The sequence below is a fragment of the Gorilla gorilla genome, chromosome 7 (assembly GCF_029281585.2).
Source record: "Gorilla gorilla gorilla isolate KB3781 chromosome 7, NHGRI_mGorGor1-v2.1_pri, whole genome shotgun sequence".
NCBI classification, from domain to species: Eukaryota; Metazoa; Chordata; class Mammalia; order Primates; family Hominidae; genus Gorilla; species Gorilla gorilla.
In genome coordinates this window covers 114,065,968-114,091,368 of record NC_073231.2, presented here as the reverse complement: position 1 = coordinate 114,091,368, position 25,401 = coordinate 114,065,968, and the positions used below count along the sequence as shown (strand labels likewise).

Genomic DNA, 25,401 nt, shown 5'->3' with positions numbered 1-25,401 from the left:
ATCTTTATACTTCACATCTAACTCATGCTGTGAACTACTAAAATTATCTTTACAAAAATATCCCCTGACACCCTGAAAAATGTTCGTAAATTGTAGTAGCTCCCCCCTCCCATTATAATATCAAACAATCAAGAAATATAAATAGTATGTAGTCACAGAAGTTTATATAATTGAAAGAACTGAGAACTTCAAAGTTGGTTTAAATGTTTATATCCTAGTTGCCAGTCCATGGGCTTGGATAGGTTATTTACTTTCTCTGAGCCTCAGTTTTCCTTATCTATCAGGTGGGACTAAGAATATTTACCCTATTGGGTCTCCTTTACCACTTAAGCAAGATTACATATATCTTAGTGCATGGTAGATGCTCAGTTAATGTTTGTTTCTTCCATTTTTCTGATTAGGACGCAGCTTGAATTAAAACCTATAATTTTTTTTTTTTTGAAATGGGGTCTCGCTCTGTTGCCCAGGCTGGAGGGAAGTGGCATGATCTTGGCTCACGGTGACGTCTGCCTCCCAGGTTCAAGTGATTCTCCCACCTCAGACTCCCCAGTTGCTGGGACCACAGGCAGCGCCACCAATCCCAGCTAATTTTTGTATTTTTTAGTAGAGATGGGGTTTCACCATGTTGCCTAGGCTGTTCTGTAACTCCTTAGTTCAAGCCATCCGCTGGCCTCAGCCTCCCAAAGTGTTGGGACTACAGGCATGAGCCACCGCACCTAGCCTAAAACCTGGACATCTTAAAAAGGAGGCCGGGCTGGGCACGGTGGCTCAGGCCTGTAATCCCAGCACTTTGGGAGGCTGAGGCAGGTGATCACAAGGTCAGGAGTTCAAGACCAGCCTGGCAACTCCATCTCAAGAAAAAAAAAAAAAAGAAACAGGGCAGTGCTTTTTCCCCACAGATTACACAGACTGTTGTGATAAACTGGAAGGCCACCCTGGGAAGAAGGCTGGGGAATAAAGATTTGTCTAAAGAAAAAGAAGCCCTTATAAATTTTAGACTGTTCAGATGGATAGTGTGATAAGCAAGAAGAGGGCTGTGTATGTATTAAGCGTGGAAATGATGTGGCACCCCCTGTGTCTCTGACATCTAGTGTATCATAGGAATCTTGGTGGGTACACAAGTACTCTAACACACTGGGCTGGGTTGTGTTCTGCATTGCATTTTAATCTTTTCTTGCAAATCTCAATTTTTCTCAATAAAGCCTGGTAACTTTTTTTCTGTGGGGGCAGGGGGGTGGTTCTTTAGCAATTTAATTCTCAATGTATGCTGTTGTGACATTTGTTTTACAAAACACAGGTAACAGTTAAGGGACTAGTTAGCATTTGTATAGAATACCGCCACCTTTTGGTTAGATTTCAATGAGAAAGGCAGATGCTTTAAGTGAGCTATCTGAAAATACGTTTTTACAAAACTCTGATTGGGCCAGGCAAGAGCTATCTCAAATACATTTACTTTTATATAATAATCCTATTCATGGTTGGATATAGCATTGTCTGGTCAAGATAAGAGTGTTCGCTCTTATTTTCTACATACTCAGTTTCTGAAAGTGCTCTGGGAATGCCACTCTTTCGGCAACAACTGGATAAGCCTAAATTCGTAGTTGTTGTCCTATGATATGGAAGGTTAAAGTCACCGTGGATGGCCATTCCTACTTAAGAGATGATGTTTTGAGAAAACTAATATATCCTCATCAGCTAACTGAAGCTTCACCATACTTACTGCGTGTCATCACTCAGACATTGCCATGCGAGGTTTGTATTTTTTAATTTTATTTCTGGGCCTATCTTTAAGAGCTTGCTTTACATTTATCACCAGCTTTTTACAGATGAGAAAATTTCAACTTAGGTTAAACACAGGAAAAGTCACAGCTTGAGTGGGACAGAGGTGTCTTGGAAACCCTGTCTGATGACTCCAGAAACCATTCTCAGAAGACCTACGTTGTATTCCTGAAATAGTCATAATTTATTTCCCCTGATGTCAACTCATCTTCTAAAGTAGAAAACAAGAACTGCCATGGCAAATCAGCGGGAGGCTGACCCTGTCTTCCATTCTTTCTTCACCTACCCACTCTTGAAAATTCCATGTGCTCCAATGACTTCAATCTACCCACTTATTCATCCTGCAACCCCTACCTTAGCCTCTCTCTCTCTCTTTTTTTTTGAGACAGAGTCTCACTGTCACCCAGGCTGGAGTGCAATGGCATGATCTCGGCTCACTGCAACCTCTGCCTCCTGAGTTCAAGCGATTCTCATGCCTCAGCTTCTAGAGTAGCACGCCACCATTCCGGCTAATTTTCGTATTTTTAGTAGAGACAGGGTTTCACCATGTTGGCCAGACTGGTCTCAAACTCCCAACCTCAAGTGATCTGCTCGCCTCAGCCTCCCAAAGTGCTGGGATTACAGGCATGAGCCACTGCGCCTGACCCCTTAACCTCTCTCTTAAATTCAAATTCCAAACCCACATCAGTAACTTCTGGCTAGAATATTTCACCATTACAGAGATTAAACTTGACTAAAGTGGATGCTCCTTTTTCTGAAATAATTTTCCCTTCCTAACTCTCCCTAAATCACTCCTGATTTTTCCTTCTTCCTCTTCCCCCACATCATCTCAGTTACATAATCCAATTAGTTGGTTAATTGATTTAGTGCTTAAATATTTATTGGATGCTCATTTTGTCCCCAAGCACAGGGCTGGGAGCTAAGAATTTATCAACGCAAATCCCTGCCCTTGAATGGATTTCAGATTCTTACTTAATGTCTTTCACATTCAATACTTTCTTTCCATGCCCACTGGCAATGTTTTAATCTAACTCCTTGTCTTGTCAGGCCTGGTCCCTTGCAGGAGTTTCCTAGCTGGTGGTTTATCTGCTTCTATTCTCCCTGCTTGTCCCCAGGCTCGCCCCCATTCTTAGACAGTACCTAACCTTTCTATTTGTTACTAAACAGGAAACTCTTTCTGAACCCTACTTGGGAAGGTTCTTCTTTGCTCATATGCCATTAATTGTTGTTGTTGCTGGCAGAATTACGTTCAAACCTATTAGTCTGTGTTTTAAGGATCTTTACAATCTGCTCCTCCATTTTCAGCCCTACTTCTTACCATAGGAATAGTTATTAAAGCATGGTCTTAGATTCCTTCAATCAGAATCACATAGGTATCTTATTAGAGATACAGATTTCTTGTCTGCCAGTGAATCACTATCTTGTGCTACATCTGAGAAATTGGAAAGCAGTCTCTGACATCCAGGAGCTGGCTGGGCTTCGCAGTGAGGCCATGATGTACTTCTGTTGAACACAAGTAATTTCACAGAATGCCAACATTAGACAAGCCTGTTTGGTGATCATGATGACCAATCTGTAATCAAGAAGAAACACAGACAAAAACAAGAACATTGTGCAAACCAGAAGAACAGACAAATATCCCCCATCCTGGCGAGTATGACTGCCTGTTGCTTCTTTACCAACTACAGTTTCAGCATTCTTTGGTTTGTCCCACCTTCTAGATAAAAATTATTAAGATAATCATAGAAGCGCCTCTGCTTTGTGACAGCACCTAATCCAGAGGAAAAGCCTGTTTCCTTGGACCCTCCTCAAGTTCACCTAGTACAATTCCAAATCCTTTTTAACACCTTTTTATGGAGACACTCCATGGGTTACCCATAGTGTGTAATTTTTCTCTTTGTAATTAATCCTTCAACTACAGATAAGTCCCTGGTGGGCTTTGGCTGGAGGGCATTTGACAGATCACATGAATTTTCATTTTACTGAGCTCCTAAAGTAATTCTGAAGTTGAGATTGAGAACCACTGCTACAACCAAGCTGTTGTCTATGTTTTTCTGTAAACAAGTCATATGCATTCTTACTTATCTAATCCTTCTAGCCTTCAAAGGTAACTTATTTTTTGTTTTGAGACAGTGTCTCACTCTGTTACCCAGGCTGGAGTGCAGTGGCACAATCATGGCTCACTGCAGCCTTCACCTTCCAGGCTCAAGCCATCCTCTACCGCAGCCTCCCAAGTAGCTGGGACTACAGGTCTGTGCCACCAAACCTGGCTAAATTTTTAATTTTTTCTTTTTTTGTAGAGACAGGGTTTTCCCATGTTCCCAGGCTGGTCTCCAACTCCTGGGCTCAAGCATTCCTCCCACCTCGGCCTCCCAAAATGCTGTGATTAAAGATGTGAGCCACTGCGCTGTGCCCAAGATAACTTATGTCTTCCTTCATCACTGAGGGTCCCTGAGCTGCCATCTCACATCATCTCCCCTTCACTGAACTCATACCAGTGACACCCACTTGGAACCAAGTACAGACATTGTATTGCTCCTCACCCTTTAACATTCAGTTCATGGACTTCCTCTAAAAAACTATGGCTGTTCAACACCAGACCTCCAGAGAAAAAGCAATTCCAATCGCATCTTCCTGAACCCTGCTTCGCAAAGTTGCTTTTTGGCTCATACATCTTTTGTGACTGCTATTGCTGGCAGAATAAAGTTCAAACATTTCAGCCTGTTATGAATGAACAAGCTGGGCTGTTTAATATCAGACACTTCAGAGCAAAAGATAAGAAAGAGAGTGAGTTCTAGAAATACTGTCTCTCTGCCAGGGCCAAACCTAGGAAGAGTCCCCAAGGAAGGTTCCAGAGGACAAACAGGAGATGAAAAATCTGGCTTTGATGAATATGAAGGAGGAAGGTAATAAATGAAGAAATGAATGAAAAAGAATGAATGAATGCTTGTGCTCCTAGTGAATTATTTATCATCAGACAAGCTTGAATAGCCCTACATGCTGATTTCATTTCTTTCAGGTGTTTTATCTTTTTAAAGAAATTGTGTATGTAATAACTGGGCTGGTGGTGGTTATTATTGTTTGATAACCCCTTTTTACCTCCATTTACTTACCCCTTCATTCATTCCACAAATATTTTTAGGAGACTTCATGTGTGAGGCACTGTGGTGGGAACTGGCAGTACACATTTAATCGAGAAAGGTCACTGCTCATTGAAAGCCCAGAATTTATTGGTGGAAATAGATAATTAATTATGGAATTACTCTAAATTGTGTTTAAAAAACAACTATTCAACTGCAAGGGAGGGACTCCTGGAAGAAATTACTTTAAATGGACACCTAATGAATTAGAAAGAGTTAGTAATTTTACAAAATTGTAGTGAATCATATTTAAGATATGTGTTAAGGTCTTTTTAAAATATGCTCTATATATCCACTTGTTCAAATGAAAATTTTTAAAAACCAAAGTTTTATAAGTTATTTTCTAAGGTCTTACCTCCCTTCAATATACTGTAACAATTGCTAGCTGCCTGTTTTTAAGATATTGCATTTCTGCCGGGCGCGGTGGCTCATGCCTGTAATCCCAGCACTTTGGGAGGCCAAGGCGGGCAGATCACAAGGTCAGCAGATCAAGACCATCCTGGCTAACACGGTGAAACCCCGTCTCTACTAAAAATACAAAAAATTAGCCGGGCGTGGTGGTGGGCGCCTGTAGTCCCAGCTACTCGGGAGGTTGAAGCAGGAGAATGGCGTGAACCTGGGAGGCGGAGCTTGCAGTGAGCCGAGATCACGCCACTGCACTCCAGCCTGGGCGACAGAGCGAGACTCCGTCTCAAAAAAAAAAAAAAAAAAAAATATATATATATATATATATATTGCATTTCTGTCTCTCCAGCATTTTTGTGCTTTGAATCCTTTTATGTGAGTGCATTTTTCTATTTTGAAAAGCATTCTGTATAAGAAAGTCCTATGGAGTCTTCTTTAGTAAGGAATATTACCTACTGCATAGTGTCAGATCAAAAAATAGATCCTCCATTGGGCAATATCATGACACGTCACTGGTAGTGCCTTCAAACAATCCCGGAAGATGCCACAGCTTAAGTGTACTATTGTTCAATTACTTTTTTTCCTAGTACTGCACAGACTGTGTGAGTAGAAAATAACCAGAATGCAGAATTCATGTCTATCTGTTCCATGGCAGCACGTCTTTCCAACACCTAGCACCATTACTTGCGCCACATGGTAATATTCACAGCTTCAGGAAAATGACAATACATCTCCATAAGAACTGGAGAGAACATAACTAATAGTCTAGAGAGGCAGAAGAGGGTAGAAGCAAATAATCCAGAGGACCCTAAATCTCACTAGAGAGAAGACGGTGGCAACTTGAAATGATTCGTGCATGGTGATCCAAAATTCTTGTGGCGTCAGAGGAGGTATACAGAAATAAGTCCGTATAGACTCTCATTTCGAATAAGAATAACTTGTGGTTGGAGGGGATTATTGAAGGAGACATGATCATTTCCTTAAGTAGCCTGCAGTCTAGCTAGGAGACAGGACTAAAGAATGAGAAACAACCTGGTAGCAATTAAGGGCTAGACGTGAGGTGCTGAGAGCTCAAGCTAAGATGGTGGCAGAGAAAATGATGAGGAAGAAGAAGAACGTGCTTCTAGAATCTGGAGTTACATCCTTTTATATGCTGGCCCATGTCAATTTAGCCATTTAAAAATATTTCTAAAGGGTAACAATGATGCATATTTAACTGATTGAATGCTGATAACTATAACAACTTCCACATCCACTGTCTTATGGAGTCTTCCAATTTGTAAGGTAATTTTAGCTTCTCTCTAGCTGTGTCCATGCAGCCTTTAAGATTAAATACTGAGGTATCTTCTAAAATGTGCCAATTTTGCTGTCTCTCTGATCCTGCAGGCTTGACATGCTGGCTATTAAGACCGACTTTAAGTGGCCTACTTAAACATAATATGTTTCTGTCTAGTCCTGTCAGTGAAGTGAATCCCTGGCTCTCCTTTCCAGGATGGGCTGGCATGTTGTGACTCCTGCCCTTTCGTATTAGTAACCTATTGCTGTACAACAAATTGACCCCCAAATTTAGTGGCTTAAAACAGCAAACATTTTTCTTACACAATTTCCAGGATCATAAATCTGGGAACAGCTTAGTTGGGTGGTTCTGGTTCAGTCTGTCATGAGTCTACAGTCAAACTGTCAGTTGGGGCCGCAGTCATCCAAAGGCTTGAATGGGCTGGGAGGATCCACTTCTGAGATCACTCACATGGCTGTTGGGCAAGAGGCCTCAGTTTCTCAATTCATGGGCCTCTCCATAGGATTGCTTATGACCAGGCAGCTGGCTTCCTCCAGAGTGAATGATCTTAGAGACAAAAAGAGAGGGAGAGAAAGAGAGAGAGACAGGGAAGGAGAGAGAGAGAAAGAACATACTTCCTTTTATGACATACACCATTAGTTCTACTTTATTTTATTCATTCAAAGAAAGTAAGTCTAGCCCACGCTCCATTGAAGGGGATTACACAAGAATGAGAATACCAAGAGTCAGGGACCACTAGCGGCTGTTCTGAAGGCTGCATACAAAACACCCCTTTATAAAGTGACTGTTCAATTATTTATTTGAAGTTGTTATCTTCATTTTCACATGTATTTATTAACTCCCTCATGAAGTTAGAGTGAATGCTAATCTGTCTGCATGTGAAGCTATATGAAGTTAATATTTTATACTTTAACCTCAAAATGAGAGTTCCTCTTCGTCCTACTGACAGATTTTACCCTTTTGAGAATGAAAATATACTTGTCTTTTCCCCTACTTATTATCTTCCACTGAAAGCTGTAGGTTACCGTTTCTTTCTTATTTTGATTTGTAAGGTTGTCAGGATAACAGCACAAAGCATTTCTTATACTCACAATGTCAAAAAGAAAATAGAAAATTCTTTCTCCTCCTTACTGCCAACTGAAAATATTCATATCCAAATCCTTCGCCACTCAGTCAAGAAGCCAAACCCTATTCACTGTCGAAGTGAGCAACTGCCAACAGTTTCTTCATTTATTCGTATCAAATAAATAAAGAACTGTACTAACCTGAGCATTGGTTTATTTTTTAAATAATTGAAACAATTTGGTGCTTGAGTCTTCAGTGTTTAAAGGAAGCAAAAATTAACCAACTGAAACATAACGTTATTACATATTACCATGGCTTGACTCTGGGCACGATTTTTTTGCAGCCAGAAATAAATTGAATATGGGAAGTCAAGGTCATGGCCTCTGGCACTCAGGAGTTTATAGTCAGGGAACATATTAGAGCTTGGGTCCTGAAACTGTAACTGTTGTCAGTAAGAAAGCAAAGACTGTTGCTTGATACTTTATTATGAAGAAAAAAAGCAAGCAAGAAGCAAAGACTGGCCTGATAACACTCTTCTTGCCTTTAACGAGGTTGCGTAGATTTTGTCCTTTCTTAAATTCATGTCTACTTTGACAGCACTGAAATTGTCTGATGAAGAAATAATGCTTTTAAAATACCCATTATGGGATTCTCAGACAGATCTCTCCTGCCTTTGTAGATTTTAGATAGATTCAAGTATATGAACAGATTGAAGACAGAACTGTATTCCATTCTCACTTCCATCACAGATGTGCTAACTTTGGCAACATCTCTGAGCTTAATTTCCTTAAAAGTGAAATAAGAATAATAAATATCTACACTTGGAGATATATTTTGATGATTAAAGTGTATTAAAATACTAGTAATAGGGCTCTCATATCGTAGATAGTCAAAAAATGTTGCTTCTTCTTCCTTTTGTGTCTAATCAAAATATGCTGGAAATAATTCTGCAAGAGAGATTTTCACAGAGTTGTTGCTTCATTTTCTGGCTCTACTGGAGAATATGGGTATGGAGGGGAGCTTTTCTACCTTCTGCATGCAGGACATTACATTGTTAACTGTATTCCGAAAGCTTAAAAGAGAATTGGGCTGAATATTTAAGTACTCCCCAAAGTCAATGCAAGATATAGGAAATTATGCATATTAGAATGTTATGCTGCAACATGATACATTAAGTCCCGGTGAAGCTGTGGTTCCTAATTCAGACTGTATTAAGTTTCTCTGCTTAAATTTTATTATAGTGTAGATCATCGATATCAAGTGAATCAAGCCAACTATGAAAGCATCGGTAATAAGAGAAAAACATTTTAATGTATTAAGAAACCACTCTATGAAATTTTACACAAAACACACCACTTACTTCAGATACATTTGCTGGAAAGTTGCTAATGTTGAGTTTTATATTAATTTATGTTTACCAAATGCTTTGCAATCACCTTTATTACTCATCTTCAAAGACTTTTGGTAATGGATCAAACCAAACCACCAACCTGGAGAAGCGACTTTGCTAAAGTAGAAGGCACCATTACCCCGCATTACAATTGAAAATTTAGGATAACTTGGTCTGCAGTCTTTCATAGAGCCCCTTTCACTGTCAAAATAACCAAGCATAGTCTTGAACCTTTTCGCAAACATTCTATCTCCCATTAATTGAAAGCCATACTATCTCCTAAACTCCTTCTCTTTGCCCACAGAGCCAGGAAGAAGAATCAGCACACTCTTTACACTTTCTGCTCCTTCCAAGCTATTTATCATTCCACTAGAAACTTTCACTCAGATCCTTTTCCTACCAGAACTTAATGTAACCCTCTTCTTGTCATACCATCTTGGTTTCCTTGTTATAGCCATGCTTGATATATTTTTAAGCAATAACCCCAACTCTGCTTATTCGTCTTCATCTCACACTACTCAAATTCACAAAGGACCAGTATATAAACCATGGTTCAACTTTAAAAATTAACAACGATACATATGACTATAAAGAAAACAATTACACATTGTAAAAATTAGGGCATTTAGTCCATGCACACCAATTTATAAGGAAGCCTCAGTAGAATCACAAAGCTGTTTGGTGAAAAGGAAGCAGAGTAGGTAAAGTTAGTTAGATGGTATTTCTAGTTTATGTCTTTCAGCTATAATTGCCTGGCACCCCTCTTCACTAAGGGCCATGCTGCTAAATAGACTGGATATTTGACCAGTTTATCAGGAAGCAATGTTTTGTAACTACACTGAAGGTACACAAGCTTCTATAGTCTTTTGCCTCCCTCTTACCAGAGCCCATATGCACGATTGAAAACATGGGATATATTCTTTAGCTATATCTTATCTTTTTTCCTTTCCTTCCTTCTTTATTTTCTTTTTTTTTTTTTTTTTTTTTTGACATGTTCTGGCTCTGTCACCCACACTAGAGTGCAGTGGTGCAATCTGGGTTCACTCCAACCTCCATTCTGTGAATTTTTAAAGTTGAACCATGGTTTACATACTGGTCCTTGGTGAATTTGAGTAGCATGAGATGAAGAACACTGAGCAGAGTTGGGGTTATTGCTTAAACCTTGGCTCACTGCAACCTCCGCCTCCCGGGTTCAAGCGATTCTCCTGCCTCAGCCTCCCGAGTAGCTGAGATTACAGGCACCTGCCACCAGTCCTGGCTAATTTTTTTACTTTTAGTAGAGACGGGGTTTTACCATGTTGGCCAGGCTGGTCTCAAACCCCTGACCTCAGGTGATCCGCGCCTTGGCCTCCCAAAGTGCTGGGATTACAGGGGTGAGCCACTGCGCCTGGCCAATGTCTATATTATATAATGACTTATTTTCCTAGGCTGGATACCCAGTAGTAGGATGGCTGGGTTGAATGGTAATTCTATTTTTAGTTCTTTGAGAAATCTCCACACTGTTTTCCACAGAGGTTGAACTAATTTATATTCCCACCAGCAGTGTATAGTATATTTTGTCTTTTCTTTAATCAATCAGCATTTGATTGGAATTAGGCATTCTTACTTATAGTCACCTTGATAAATCTTGCATGGTCCTGTGTCACCTTAACTATTCATTTACAGGTAACCACATCTATTGATGGTTATGCCATGTTATTTTTAAAAAATTCGCCATGAGAGGGTGTTGAGACACCTCTTGTGCCCTACCTCACATCCTGTTAATGTACTTCTAGCCCAGCTGTTGCTATGACAACCAGTTGTGCAAAAGTATGATGTGACAGCACCTTGTCTCCACTGCAGTGAAAATTTCTTGTTTTCTACATCAGGGAATTTTTGTTGTAGTACCTGTGGGTACCTTTTCAGCTATTTTGACTCACTCGCAAACCTGGAAGTGTGAGTGAGTTAACACAATGAGGGGCAAGAGTCCCCCCTCATCCATCCCTTGAGTGGATAATGCTGAGGCGAGCTGCACAGAGCTCCTCAAACTGACCCCGTATGATACAACCATATTGGTTGATTGCCACATTTCTTAAGATGACTGTATTTTTTTTCCTCGGTTGAAAAATGTAGGATTTACAGATTTTGTTTTGTTTTGTTTTGTTTTTTGAGACAGACTCTTGCTCTGTCACCCAGGCTGGAGTGCAGTGGCTTATTGCAAGCTCATTGCAAGCTCCGCCTCCCTGGTTCACGCCATTCTCCTGCCTCAGCCTCCCGAGTAGCTCGGACTACAGGCACACGCCACCACGCCCGGCTAATTTTTTTTTGTATTTTTACTAGAGACAATGTTTCACTGTGTTAGCCAGGATGGTCTTGATCTCCTGACCTTGTGATCTGCCAGCCTCGGCCTCCCAAAGTGCTGGGATTACAGGTGTGAGCCACCGCACCCGGCCAGAGATATTTTTATGTCCATTTTCACATTGGCAAGATGTGCCATCATGACTTTTAGAAGTGTTGTATCAGCTTTCAAATCAATGTGAATATTTTTCAAAATGTTTAGGCCAATGTAAAATATTTGGGCAATTTAAAACATAAATACGGCATGAGAAAAATTTTACTGAGAAAAATTAGTAAGTTCAATGTTAAGTTATCTGCATAATTCTGTTCAGTGTTTTCACATAAAAAGTGAAAAACTGGGAGATTTGCCCTTAGAAATTAGATATTTTTCTCCTTTTAATTTATAGAAACATGTTATGGAAACTAGTCACAAAATAAAATTACTACATTATAAATATAAAACATATAAAAGCCCTAGTACATGACATGTTCTTTGAATTTGCTTCAAGATGATTTTCTATTTAATACTTTCCCTGAAATATTGATAGAAAATCAGAGGTCAGCCAAACATCTTGGCAATGCTGAGAAATTATATTTTAAATGCAGTATGTAAACCCTCATTTTCATTTTCTAATCTTAATTCAGAGAAGATGGAAAATACAAGTATTTTAGTCCCCAAAGAAATATTAACTCCTCAAACTGGGCTGCTTTGGAATAAAAGTCCTGATGTGCACCCTGTGAACTCAGTTAATATCACTATGAGTACTGTAATTTTTGCATTTCCTGATTTGTACTAAAATTGCAAGTATATTAGTTTAATATTTTATAGGGGTTTTGGAAGACTGCCCTTGAAATTTTCAAGGTACAGGGTTGTCATTTATCTGGAAGGAAAATTCCAGCATCTGACAATAATTCTCTGTAATCTTTCACTTGGCCGAAGGCTCTGATTGGTTATAGCCGTGGCTTTTCCTCACACACAAATTGAACAATTTCACGAGAGGTTCATTTTTTTCTCTTTTGCTCAAAATAACAAAACTATATGCCATACTATCCCTTTGTCTTTGTCCTACGTTCACTAAACTAATAGGTCTAATCCCAGACATCTTGATTAGTTACCCAGTCACCACAGTTACTTTTAAACAGGGAGAGTTTTTATCTGAACACTCAACTTGGGCTTCATGCTCTGCAACAGTTCCACTGAACATATTCTTTATTCTGTGTGTTGTGGTTGTTTGTATTTTTTATTTCTTTGGCTTGGTGGCCTTACACATCCACAGGGCATTCTAGTATTGACTACTGACAAAAGTCTCGTCAAATAATAAACGTTATCATACTTCTAAACTATTTGCGGGGGAGGGGTGGAGGATAACAGGTTTTTATTCAATTATGAACGGGCTTACATAACCCCTTCCCTCCAAAACAATGTATGTAACTTTATTTTCACGTGGTCATAAGAAACAGTAAACTTTCCTATTTCTTATTTTTCATAGCAACATTCATAGACATTTGAAATTTGAAGTATATTAAAGACATACTTGGAAACTTGCTAGAAATAAAAAAAATCAATAAGATAAGGGGCAGGTGATTTTATAATGATAAAGGTCTGATTTTAAAAGTGGCATAAAATAATCAGAGTAAATAGCATTTACTGAGAACTTCTTGTTAGACACCTATGACAAAAAAAGAATCAAACGGCTTTAGTCATTTCCTCTCTACTGGGTTATTTCCATCAACATTCCGTAATATCTCCCACCTTAAAAAGGAATCCTTTGTGCCTTTTGCTTTAAGGTACCTTCTTTACCTCTCCTTCCCATCTATAGAAAAACATCTTAAAAGCATCCATACTCGCCATCTTCACTTTCTTTCCTTCTATTTTAGTCTTTCTTCACCTCCATGCCACTGAAAATACATTTTCAAGGCCATCAATTCTTTTTTTTTTTTTTAATAGAGACAGGGCTTAGCTATGTTGCCCAGGCTAGTCTTGAACTCCTGGGCTCAAACAACCCTCCTGCCTCCTCCCAGAGTGTTGGGATTACAGGCATGAGCACTGTGCCTGGACATCATTTCTTCAGCTGGAGTGCAGTGGCACAATCATAGCTCACTGCAACCTCCAACTCCTGGGCTCAAGAAATCTACCTACCTCAGCCTCCCAAGTAGCTGGGACTATGGGTGCACACCACGATACCTGGATAATTAAATTTATTTATTTTTTGTAGAGATGGGGGTCTCACTGTGTTGGTCAGGCTGGTCTCGAATTCCAGGCCTCAAGTCTTCTTCTTGCCTCAGCTTCCCAAAGTGCTAGGATTATAGATGTGAGCAACTGTGCCCAGCCAAGTTAATTAATTCTTATTGAATCTAGTAGTCTATTCTCAGTCCTTAACTTATTGTACCTTTCTTGGAGCAGCATTTGATAATAATTGATCAAACTCTATTTCTTGAAATGCTTTTTTCTTTTGGCTTCAGCAACATTACACACTTTTTTTTCCCTCCTCATAACTGACCACTTCCTTTTTGGTCTCCTTTTCTACCTTTTTCTTCTCTTCTTGGCTGCTAATTGTTTAAATGCCCTAAAGATTGATCTTCACTGAAATTTAAGGTTTCTTTATTATTGTAGCATAGATCTTTGAGTTCTGTGGATCTAGAGATTCTGCTTTCCAAAGGAGAACATTTCCACTAGGGGCGCATCAAGAGTCCAGTTGAACCATGAGCCAAAAATAAACCACTTTTCTTTATAAATCACCTAGTCTCCGGTATTCTTTTCTAGCAACACAAAAACATACTAACACATATGGCATTTTATGAGGTCAACAATCAATCTATATATATAAATGTTTGTTTTTTAAGAGACAGGGTCTCCCTCTGTTGCCCAGGCTGGAGTGCAGTGGTACAATTATAGCTCACTGCAGCCTCCAACTCCTGGGCTCAAGGGTTTATCCTGCTTCAGCCTCCCAAGTAGCTGGGATTACAGGTGTGAGCCACTGCATCTGAATTCATATTTGTGTTAAAAATGAATGAATGACACAGAAACAGGCTTCTGTATGTCACAGGAAAATATGTATGTGGCATGGATTTGAAAATAGGGATTTTGGAGTTAGACTGTTCTGGAATAGAGACTTATCTCTATTTTTAACAAGAGCTTTATGAAATGATGTTGGGCAAATTTCTTAACCACTCCAAGCTTCATTTTCCTTATAAAATTTATACGGAAAGTTATAAAATGGAAAAGATAATAACACCAATTTCATAAGATTGCTATAATAATTAAAATAATACTCATAATGGACATGTTATCATTAAATATTGGTCTCATTTGCTGCAACCTACCAGGCAGCAGACAGAATGCTGAAGACTTTTACTTGTAATTCTCATTCAGTCCCCCAAATAAATCTGACAAGTTGATGGCAATTCCATGAAGATTAAACAACAGCAACAACAAACTTAGACTCACAGAATTTATTTAATTCATGTGATGATACAGTGTGTTAGTCCGGATAGGTTATGCCAAGCTGCAGTAACGAACCAACCCTAAAATTTCAGTGGATTAACTAATAAAGGATTGTTCCCAACACACACAAAGTATGCTGTAGGTCCCATGGTTCTTCTGAGTACCTTTGATCCAACTTTTCTTCAGGGATCCAAGGCTGCTGGGTCTTGCATCTAGAACATCTTGAACACATGGTTCTAGTTCACTGCAACAGGCAATAAGTGACCTGGAGAATTGTGTTTGGCTTTTAAGTATATTAGTCAACTGACATACAGCATTTCTAAAACCATAGCACTGGCCAGAACTAGTCATATGGCTCTGCCTAATTTTAAGGAAGCTGCAAAATGTGGGAGAACCTAAACCTGTTTAGTGAATAGTAAATATTTCTGCCACATCTGGCTGGTAGACTGGATTCAAAATGGCAGTATATATGCTTCATATCCTCCAAAGCTATGTTTGCCAAATAAAATATATGATGCCCAGTTAAATTTTAATTTCAAATGAACGATGAATAGCTTGAGTATGAGTACATCCCATGCAACGTTTGGAGCATATTCAGAGTAAAAAATTAAGTGTTATCAGAAATTCAAACTTTTATTTGCTAAATCTAACAACTTTACCCAAGGGCCATATGTTTCAGACATGACTAAAACCTGTTGCTAATATGAAGTGAAGAATTATTCCCCCTACCTAAAGGTATTTACAATCATATTTTAAAATTTCCAGCTAATAGGAGCACATCTGCAGATTAAACTTTGCTAGCCACTTGCCAATTCAGCTCACTATATTATAGGGGTTTTTTAAAAGCCCTAAAATTAAAAAAAAAAAAAAAAAGACTTGGATCTCTGTAACCTCCATCACCAACTGAGAATATGGCTAGCCTTCTGTAACTTACTTAGGTTGCCTAAGTTGCCTCTTTCTTTATTTATAAAATTTGACTTGAAAAACACCAAGGGTAGCTTGTCCCTCATTAAATCTATTTTCTTATGATTCTATTGTGTTACGTCATAGTATTGTGTCAGGATATTAGTAAAAACATACCACAAATAACACTTCTCAGTATTCTCTCTCTCAAAGTAACCTCCCCAGGTGAGGTTATTCTGATGATAATATTGTAGCTTAAATTGTTTTTAGAAAATATAGCAGCATATTCTTTTGAGTATCCTCCTCTGGTGGCAAATTATTTTTCCACAAAGGTAGACTTGATTTTTGGAACCAAATAGAAGTTATTCAAAGTCAAGTCAATGAATGGTCAAACTGAAAAATAAATGTACATTATGGAATAAAAACTAGGTGAGTTTAACAAATAAATGAAATTGATTTATTTTTGAGACTCTTTAATGCTCCATTTAAAAGCAGTTAGTTTTAAGGCAAGTTTAAAAATGAGTTTTGAGCAATGATCACATTGCTGGAATAAGTGCATTGCTTCCACCTTTGAAGGAACTCACACTCAATGGGTAATGAGCTCTGTAAGTTGATTACAAAAAGTAACCCTCTATCAAGAAACCAGTGATTGATTGCTATTCATGATAAAGTATTGAAAATACAATTCCACATGATTTACTTCCTAAATGCTCTTGAAAATGACTTTTATCCTGGGACAAAGCTCCTTTTTGGTGAACTTTTCAACTATGTTTAATAAAAGAAATACTCCATACTGGTGGTTTTCTACCTCCCAACAAAATACATACATATGTACGTATGTATAAAGCTTTTCTGATCTTATTCATGAAATCATTTTTTAAAAGTTCAAAAATCCATACATCAAAGATTATGTGACAAATGAAGAAAGTAGAATAAAAAGTTTTTTTTTTCATGGAAATGTTCATTGGTCAAAATTGAAGATTAACTTTTTACACCAAAATGCAAAGATTTGAAAAATGAAACATATTTCTAGAGAGAAACAAGACAGACATAAGCAAATAGATCAAAACACAAGTTTGGCCATTTTTCTGGACATAGACCAATAAAGTATGTTTTATTGAAACAGCCATTGATAGTACTTAAGATTATCAAGGGCACCTCTGAGTGGTCCCTACCATTGTTTTTCTCATTTCTCCCTAACTCCAACTTTCTCTTTGCTTTCCTTTTTTTATTTTATGGGGTGCACCTATGTTACTGCACGGTGTCTATGCATGCACACACAACACACACATATGTATTGCGTGGTGTCTATGCATGCACACACAACACACATATACGTTATTGCATGGTGTCTATGCATGCAGACACAACACACACATGTGTTTAAGAACATTAAAAATTCAAAGTCATTTTGGAGCACAATTCTGAAATACTTATCTTAAAATGTTTAAATTTTACATGCCATGAACTAACCATTCTAATTTTAGGAATTTATCTTCATGAAACTGTAGTGGACTGAATTGTGTTCCCCTAAAAGACATGTCCATGTTCCAACCCCAGGAATTTGTGAATGTTACTTTATAAGGAACAAGGGTCTTTGAAGAAGATATAATTAAGGATCTTGGGATGATAAGATCATCCTTGATTATCTGCGTGGGTCCTAAACCCAATGACAACTGTCCTTATAAGACAGAGGCAGTGGGAGAACACACAGGCAAATGAGCAGGAAGCAATGAACAGGGAGGAAATGCATCCACAAGTCAAGGTATGCCAACAGCCACCAGAAGCTTGAAAATCCAAGGAACATTATCTTTACTTGAGTCCCTGGATTAGTGTGGCCCTCCTAGATTTCAGATTTATAGCCTCCAGAGCTGTGAGAAAATAAATTTCTATTGTTTCTACCCACCAAATTTGTGGTACTTTGTTACAACAGCCTCAGGAAGCTAATACAGAAATTATCCATAAAATTAATAAATATGATCAGTATAATTTTATTTATAATAGCAAAAGTAAAAGTGTCTACAATAGAGAAAGCATTAAAAAGCATACTATAGATATGACAGAATATAAATCCTGTAGCAAAATAATATAAAATAATATATTCAACATATATAAAATGAAAAAATAGTTTGCTAAACAGCCTGCAAAGTGTAATTCCATTTGTTTAAAAAGATATATTGGAAGGGTTAATATCCAGGATACATAAAGAACTTCTACAACTCAACAACAACAACAAAATATCCTGATTAAAAAATGGGCAAAGGACTTGGACAGACATTTCTCCAAAGATGATATACAGTGCTCACTTTGGCAGTACATATACCAAAGATGATATAAAAATGACCAACAAGCATATGAAAAGATGCTCAATATCACTAATCATCAGAGAAACACCAATTAAAACCACAATAAGACATCACCTCACACCCATTTGGATGTCTACCATCCAAAAAAAAAAAAAACCCAGAAAATAATAAATATTGACAAGGATGTGAAGAAATCGGAACCTCTGTGCACTGTCTGTAATAATGTAAGATGATATGGTCACCATGGAAACAATACGGCAGTTCCTCAAAAAATTAAAAATAAAATTATAGTATAATGCAGTGATTTCATTTTTTGATATATTTCCAAAAGAATTCAAAGCTGGATCTGAAAGAGATAGGTGCACACCCATGTTCATTGCAGCATTATTCACAATAGCCAAGAGATGGAAGAAACCCATTGTTCATTGATAGATGAATGGATAAGCAAATTGTGGTATACACGCAATGGAATATTATTCAGCCTTAAAAAAAGGAAAGAGGTTCTGACACATACTACAACATGGATGAACCTTGGGGACATTCTGCTAAATGAAATAAGCTAGTAACAACATCACAAATACTGTATGATTCCACTATCTAAAATAGTCAGTTCATAGAAACAAAAAGTAGAATGGTGGTTGCCAGAGGCTGAGAGGAGGGAGAAATGGATTGTTACTGTCTAATGGGTAGAGTTTCAGTTCTGCAAGATGAAAAGTTCTGAATATGTGTTACACAACAATATGAATATATTGAACACTATTGGAATGTACACTGAAAAATAGTTTTTGAAATTTACTAAATTGTATATTTTAAATATGTGCAGTTTATTATATCAATTATACCTCAATAAAGCTGTTTAAAAATATGCTGATGGCTGGGCACGGTAGCTCATGCCTATAATCCCAGCATTTTAGGGGGCCATGGCAGGAGGATTACTTGAGCTCCAGAGTTCAAGATCAGCATGGGCAACATAGCGGGACCCCATCTCTACAAAAATATATTTTTTAAAATTAGCCAGGCATGGTGGTGCACACCTGTAGTCCCAGCTTTTTGTGGGGCTGAGGTAGAATGACTCCAGCCCAGGAGGTTGAGGCTGCAGTGAGCCAAAACTGTGTCACTGTACTCTAGCCTGGGCAACAGAGCAAGACCTGTCTCAAAAAAAAATTATATACACATATATATGTAATTGTAACCCTAGCAATTGATTAAGAATAAAAACTTCAAAGTCAGACTGCTTGGCCTCAAATTCTAGCTCTACCATCTACTAGTGGTATGACCTTGGATACATTATTTAACTTTGTTTCTTGGCTTTCTCCTCTGTAAAAATAGTGTTTATAACAGTAATACCTAGATGAGCTAGTATTCATAACACAAGGTCTGGTCATAGTTTGTGCTAAATAAATGCAATGATCTATCTCACTCTTGATGTATCTCTACAAATACAGATGGCCACTGACTTACAATGATTCAACTTATGATTTTTTGACTTTACAATGGGTTTATTGGGATATTAGTTGCATTTTTGATTTATGATATTTTTGACTTATGATGGCTTTATCAGAACATACCTCTATTGTAAGTTGGTATTAGTGATTATCTCTAAGTGGCTGTTCCACCAGAGACTTTAATTATGATATTTTCAGCTTATCTTTTTATTACATATGTGTGTGATTTTTATAATAAAAGCTATGCAAGTTTTTCGTACATACAAAATAAGTCGGATGATCTATCTAGCATAGAATTTTGTCTCTCGGTGATACTAACGAAAGACTATTTGAGCAAACATGGGCCATTTGTTATATTTCAGAAGTCCTTCTAATATTATTAGTACTATTATTGAAAAAGAGAAAGATATTACATTTGTATGAGGAAAACAGAGTTTACAAAAAGAGACTGCAACTGTTGTTATGGTTATTAATCTCCTGAAAATTATGGTTGATAATCTCCTGAAATTTTATAGTAATGTCATTAACTATTAGACTCACTTTCTAACTATGTGTAAACAATAGATTGGGTGATGGAATAAGTATTTCACAGAGATGCCTTATTGATCCATTATTTTTGTAACAACGGAAAGAGCCATGGTAGATTTGGTGTTGATCCTGTTTTTCCCTCCAGACAGAGCCAGCTCTGGCCTGCTCTATCTCTCATTACTGTGATGACGGCTGTATCCAGATGCTAAACACTCCAGAGACACTCCAATGCAGTGTTAAAGAGTCTGAACACTTCATCCCCAAAGAATGTAGCATTCCAGGAGAAAACAGGCCTCCTTCTGACACTGGTAAAACTGTGAAGGTGTGTGATAAATCAGGGATCAAAATGAGAGGCCACAGATTCTCTGCCCCTTACAGTGAATCCTGCTCTTCTCTTTTCAATGGAGTAACAGTCATATTTAAAAAAAAAAAAAAGTTTGTACAGACACACTAATGGAAACAATGACAAAATATATTCAAACATAAAGTGTTACAATAGCTAGAGGCTGTTCTAGATGGGAATCAAAGAATAAATAGCTGGAGATGTAACTAAGGATAAAAACATATGAAATGTCTTGGGCTATTTGAGGGGATTAGTTTTGAGAGGGTGGGCAGGAATAGTTTGTCCTTGGGGCAATGGTTGCTTCCATTTTCTTTCCTTCTGTTTTTCCTTGTTTTTCTTCCTTCTTTTCTCCCTCCCTTTCTCCTTCCAGCTCCCACCCTTCCTTCCTTCTTTCCTCTCTTTCTTTTTACAGAAATTTTCATTTCTTCACTGCCACAAAACAAAGACAACAGGGTGTTCAAAGTACCATTTACTTGACTCATCAACCTCCTAAAGTAATATAAATTTTTTAAAATGTAAAATAATAAATGTTATCTATATCCAAGAAAAAAAATAGTGGCCAAAAATTCTTGGCTATAAATTAGAATTCTTTTTTCACTAACAAAATCAAGTGTTTTAATCAAAAGTATGTACAAGATTGTTTCTAAAATGACCACTGCCCAAGTTTGCTAACAAAAATGCAAAACAATCTGCTTCAGTACAACAGAAATATATATAATTATGGCCACAAATGTTAATTAAAAATTTCAAAACAATAAGTTTACTTGTTTTGTTAAAGCATTATGTAATTCCTAGCATTTTTTGTTTCTTTTTGCTTTTTAATGAGGTGTCATTTATGTAAAGTACACAAGTGTACATCTTGATAAATCTTTCCATAGTCTACAGCCATGTAACCACCAACCAGATCAAGATAGAGAACCCCTCAAAGACAATGTTTCCAAGTTTAAGTGTATAAGACTCTCCTGAGGATGTTGTTAAAAATCTAGATTCCTAGGTCACAATCCCAGAGGTTCAATATCGGTGGGTCTAGGGTAGGGTCCCTGAGACTGATTATTTAATAAGCACTTCCACTTAGAGAAACTCTGCCTTAGAAAGAAACCTAACTTAACTCAATGGCTCTAGAAGTTCTATTACTCTCTACTTTAAAGATAATTAATTGGGAAACCTAGGTGCTATCCTACCAAGGAAGAATATATATGACATTTGCTATCCCTGTGTAATTTTAACTTTTAGCATTGTTTTTTCTTTCTTTGAGCCAGAGTCTCCCAAATGAAGTTTCCACCAGTCCATAGAAAAATAAAAATTAATAAGACCATAGTGAGTTATTCATAAAGTTAGATGTATCTAAAGGATTGTCATTTATTTTCAGATTATGTTCTTCCTACCTTCAGGACTTTCAAATGCTCTTTGCTTTACAAAATAATTCTAACAGTAAAATAGTATGGCCTTTTTTTCTTATTAATTCTGAGAAATTAAGAGATAGAAACGCTATATTGTTCAACTTTGAAAAATCTGAGCTATCAAGCCTTCAGGTCTGCTCCTGAAATTTGAACCAATTGCCACCAGGGGAAGTAGAGTACTACAGCCTGTGTGATTTCAACTGTAGAGGCATTTTTTTCTGCCAGAGCATGTCAAATTTAACTGCAGATTTTCTACTACAGTCTTCTGTCACTTAACAATGAGGAGATGAGATATGTTCTGAGAAATGTGTCCTTAGGCTAGTTCATCACTGTGCTAACATCAGTTTGTACTTACACAAACCTAGATGGTATAGCCTACCACACACTTATGCTAGATGGTATAGCCTATTGCTCCTAGGCTACAAACCCACACAGCATGTTACTGTACTGAATACTGCAGGCAGCTGTAACACAATGGTAAGTATCTGTGTATCTAAACATAGAAAAAGTACAGTAAAAATATGTACTATAATCTTAGGGGACCATGATATAGTATATGTGGGTTTGTCACTGACCAAACCATCATTATGTGGTATACGACTGTACTCCAAAAAACAACCTTAGCTTCTTTTCTCTATATATAAGCAACATATGGTCTCTGTAAAAAACTTTCAAAGAATGGGAAAAATTAAATCAAACCATCAAACCATTGTTAATGTGTTTTTTTTTCCATTTAATTTTAGTCTTTTTCTATGTACAATTTTTTAAACAAGTCAGGAATGAAATGAAGATAGAAAGATAGATTCATTACCACCTGATATTTTTCTTCAGCAGTTTCCAATGTCATTAAAATCCTTTCAATGTAGTTTTGTCTGTATAGTGTTCTATCTCATGAATGCATCATAATTTATTTATTTATTTTTTTTTTTGAGACAGTCTCATTCTGGCACCTAGGCTGGAGTACAATGGTGCAATCTTGGTTCACTGCAACCTCTGCCTTCCAGGTTCAAGTGATTCTCATGCCTCACCCTCCTGAGTAGCTGAAATTACAGATGTGCACCACCATGGCCGGCTAATTTTTTTTTTTTTTTTTTTGTATTTTTAGTAGAGACAGGGTTTCGTCATGTTGGCCAGGCTGATCTCAAACTCCTGGCCTCAAGTGATCCATCCACCACCTTGGCCTCCCAAGGTGCTGGTATTACAGGTGTGAGCCACCATGCTCAGCCTCATAATTTATTTTATTAACAACCTTTTACAATTTTTAAATTTAGAGGTTATTTCCACTTTGAAAAGAGGTCAGGAGTTCCAGACCAACCTGGCCAACATGGTGAAACACCGTCTCTACTAAAAATACAAAAATTAGCTGGGCATGGTGGTGGGTGACTGTAATCCCAGCTACTCAGGAGGCTGAGGCAGGAGAATCGCTTGAACTCAAGAGGCAGAGGTTGCAGTGAGCTGAGACTGCACCACTGCACTCCAGCCTGGGTGGCAAGAGCAAAACTCCGTGTCAAAAAAAAAAAAAAAGATGTAGGCTGGGTGTGGTGGCTCATGGTTGTAGTCCCAGAACTTTGGGAGACTAAGGTGGGAGGATCACTTGAGCCCAAGAGTTTGAGACCAGCCTGGGCAGTAAAGTGAGACCCCATCTCTCTCTATATATATATTTTAAAAGTAAATAACACTACAGGGAATATTTTTGTACTCACTTAAAGATAATATTTTGAATATATCTTTAAGATAGATTCTTTTTTAAAGGAAACTGATACAAGGGATATAAGGATTTTTAAGTCTTTTTATATATTGTGATTCAATGACCTATTGCTGTATAATAAAATTTCTACAACTCTGTGGCTTTAGAATCACAGCCTTCATGCTGTTCTAAGGGAGTGGTAAAAAAGAAAAAAAAATAACAGCCATATATTATGTCACTGCATGATGTTGACTGGGGTCACTCATGCAGCTGCATTTGGCTGAAGGCTCAACCGAGGCTGGTTGTCTAAGATGACTTCACTCATATATCTGGCATCTTAGCTGGTATATTAGTCAGTTGTTGCACTGCTGTAAATAAATACCTGAGACTGGGTAATTTTACAAAGAAAAGAGTTGGCCCACAGTTCTGCAGGCTGTACAGGAAGCATAGCAGCTTTGGCTTCTGAGGAGACCTCAGGAAACTTACAATCATGGCAGAAAGTGAAGAGAAAGCTGGTACTTCACATGGCTGAGAGCAGGAGGAAGGTGGCAGGGGAGGTGCTACCCACTTTTAACAACCAGATCTCATGAGAACTCACTTACTATTCAGTATCAAGGGGGTAATGGTGCAAAAGTGTTCATGAGAACTCTGCCCCCATAATCCAATCACCTCCCACCAGGCCCCACTTCCTACACTGGGGATTACAATTCAACATGAGACTTAGGAAGGGACACAGATCCAAACCACATCAGCTGGGATGGTTGGAAGAGCTGGGAGCTGACTTGGCCTCACTCTGCATAGACTGTCATAATTCAGTAGTCTAGCCTGAACTTATCTATAGGGCAGCTGGATTCCATGAAAATAAACTTAGAAGCTGCCAGGCTTCTGAAGACCCAGATCTAGAAGTCAAAGCAAGTCATGGGGCAGCCCATATTTAGGGGGAAGAGAAGTAGACTCTACTTTTTAATGGAGAAGCTACAGATTCACATTGCAGAAGGAGACTGAGGTAAGAAGAATTGTTGTGGTCATCTTTTGGAACTAATCAACCATATATCACCATATTATTATTTTATATAACACTAATTTACAATAAAAAAGTGTATGCAACATATACTTCCATCAGATTGCCATGAATTAAAAAGTGTCAGCAAGGATATACAGCAACAATAACTCTTATATACTCCTGGGAAGAGTGTAATCTTGAATGCCCACTTTAGAGAGCAGTTTGGTATTAACTGCCAAAGTTCATAGGTATATACCTGAAAAAATGGGTGCATGGGTAGACTAGAATATATGTAGAAGAAGGTTCATAGCAGCATCATTCATAGCTCAGTATAGCCCAAAACTAGAAACCCTAAACTTCATCGAGTCTAAAATAGATTTTGTGGAAATGTGAAATATTATAAAGCAGTGAAAATGAACAAACAATACACTCAGCAACATGAATGAATCCTTTACACATAATGTTGAACATAAAATCCAAGTCACAAAAGGACGGATACAGTGTGTTTTCATTTATGTAAAGTTCACAAACAAGCAAAACGGAACTGTGCTTAGGGATGCAACAAGTAATATAAAAAGAGAAATTGTTACCATTTCAAAGCTATAATAGGAGTTTGCCCCAGTGAGGATGAAGGAGGATGGAGAGGAGAATCTAGGCAGAGGAAACAGCATAACTGGATGATTGGAAGGAGCTGTTTAAATTTAAGGAAATTAAAGAAAGCCCGTGCACAAAAGGAAGAACAGGAACTTACAGGCCAATTTAAGGATTTTCAGGTTTCATGCTAAGAACAACAAAAAGCCATTGATTGGTTTTAAGCAGAGGATAATATAATCAGGTTTTCATTTTCAAAGGGTAATTTTGTCTATCGTGTGTAAATTGATTAGAGAAAGTCAAGAGTGGAAACAGGGATATAGTTAGGAATCTATTTGCAGTGGCTTCAGGTGAGAGA

General features: G+C 37.8%; 2 long non-coding RNA genes across 3 annotated transcripts in view; one reads left to right on the top strand and one right to left on the bottom strand.

The window, feature by feature from the left end:
- The window catches only part of LOC129524319 (uncharacterized), a 181,022-nt gene extending 158,549 nt beyond the window's left edge, over positions 1–22,473 (top strand). The window contains exon 4 of one of the 2 annotated variants that reach the window (XR_008668096.2): positions 20,165–22,473. This is a non-coding gene — a long non-coding RNA (uncharacterized lncRNA). The remainder of the gene's footprint in view (positions 1–20,164) is intronic. The other variant, XR_008668095.2, reaches the window with a different exon arrangement.
- Positions 897–25,401, bottom strand: part of LOC129524318 (uncharacterized) — a 38,902-nt gene continuing 14,397 nt past the window's right edge. The window contains exons 2-3 of the long non-coding RNA XR_008668094.2: positions 6,924–7,167; positions 897–3,352 (exon numbers count right to left, since the gene is read on the bottom strand). This is a non-coding gene — a long non-coding RNA (uncharacterized lncRNA). The remainder of the gene's footprint in view (positions 3,353–6,923; positions 7,168–25,401) is intronic.